Source organism: Hordeum vulgare, chromosome 6H (assembly GCF_904849725.1).
Source record: "Hordeum vulgare subsp. vulgare chromosome 6H, MorexV3_pseudomolecules_assembly, whole genome shotgun sequence".
In the NCBI taxonomy this organism is placed as follows: Eukaryota; Viridiplantae; Streptophyta; class Magnoliopsida; order Poales; family Poaceae; genus Hordeum; species Hordeum vulgare.
The window spans coordinates 14661220-14663077 of NC_058523.1; positions in this window are offsets into that span (position 1 = coordinate 14661220).

The following is a 1858-nucleotide window of genomic DNA, read 5'->3' on the forward strand; positions in this document are numbered from 1 at the left end:
TGTGCACCGTTGCTACAGTTCATCGTTTCGAGACACCACGTGATGATCGGGTGTGATAGACTCAACGTTCACATACAACGGGTGCAAAACAGTTGCGCACGCGGAACACTCGGGTTAAGCTTGACGAGCCTAGCATGTGCAGACATGGCCTCGGAACACATGAGACCGAAAGCTCGATCATGAATCATATAGATGATATGATTAGCATAGGGATGCTTACCACTGAAACTATGCTCAACTCAGGTGATGATCGGACTTGAGCTAGTGTAAGTGGATCATGAACCACTCAAATGAGTAGAGAGATGTACTTTTTGAGTGGGAGTTTAGCGAGTAATTTGATTAAGTTAAACTTTAATTATCTTGAACATAGTCTAAGTCCACTTTGAATATATTTGTGTTGTAGATCATGGCTCACGCGACAGTCACCCTGAATTTTAATACGTTCCTAGAGAAAGCTAAGTTAAAAGATGATGGAAGCAACTTTGTAGACTGGGCTCGTAATCTTAAGCTAATCTTACAAGCTGGGAAGAAGGATTATGTCCTTAATGCTGCGCTAGGAGATGAACCACCCGCTACGGCTGATCAGGATGTTAAGAACGCTTGGTTAGCACGTAAGGAGGACTACTCAGTAGTTCAATGTGCAGTCTTGTATGGCTTAGAGCCGGGACTTCAACGTCGCTTTGAGCGTCATGGAGCATTTGAGATGTTCCAGGAGTTGAAGTTTATCTTTCAGAAGAACGCCCGGATCGAGAGGTATGAGACCTCCGATAAATTCTATGCTTGCAAGATGGAGGAGAACTCGCCTGTCAGTGAACATGTGCTCAAAATGTCTGGGTACTCAAACCGTCTAGCTGAGCTGGGGATTGAACTCCCGCAAGAAGCTATCACTGACAGAATCCTTCAATCACTGCCGCCAAGCTATAAAGGCTTTGTGTTGAACTACAACATGCAAGGGATGAACAAGTCTCCCGCGAGTTGTTTGCGATGCTGAAAGTCGCAGAGTCTGAACTCCGTAAAGAGCATCAAGTGTTGATGGTGAATAAGACCACTAGTTTCAAGAGAAACGGCAAAGGCAAGAAGGGTAATTCGAAGAAGAGCGGCAAGCCTGTTGCCAATCCGACGAAGAAACCCAAAGCTGGACCTACGCCTGAAACAGAGTGTTACTATTGCAAGGGTATGGGTCACTGGAAGCGCAATTGCCCCAAGTATCTGGCTGATAAGAAGGTGGCCAAAGAAAAATCAGGTATATTTGATATACATGTTATTGATGTGTACTTAACCGGCTCTCGTAGTAGTGCCTGGGTATTCGATACCGGTTCTGTTGCTCATATTTGCAACTCGAAACAGGAACTGCGGAATAGACGAAGGCTGGCGAAAGATGAAGTGACGATGCGCGTAGGAAATGGTTCCAAGGTTGATGCAATCACCGTCGGCACAGTTTCACTTCAGTTACCATCAGGATTAGTTATGAACTTGAACCATTGTTATTTAGTGCGTGCGTTGAGCATGAACATTATATCTGGATCTTGTTTATTGCGAGACGATTACTCTTTTAAGTCAGAGAATAATGGTTGTTCTATTTCTATGAGTAACATCTTTTATGGTCATGCACCCAATGTGAGAGGATTGTTCATATTGAATCTTGATAGTGATACACACATACATAACATTGAGACCAAAAGAGTTAGAGTTAACAATGATAGCACCATATTTTTGTGGCACTGCCGCTTAGGTCATATTAGTGTAAAGCGCATGAAGAAACTCCATGCCGATGGACTTTTGGAGTCACTTGACTTTGATTCACTTGACACGTGCGAACCATGCCTCATGGGCAAGATGACTAAAACTCCGTTCTCCG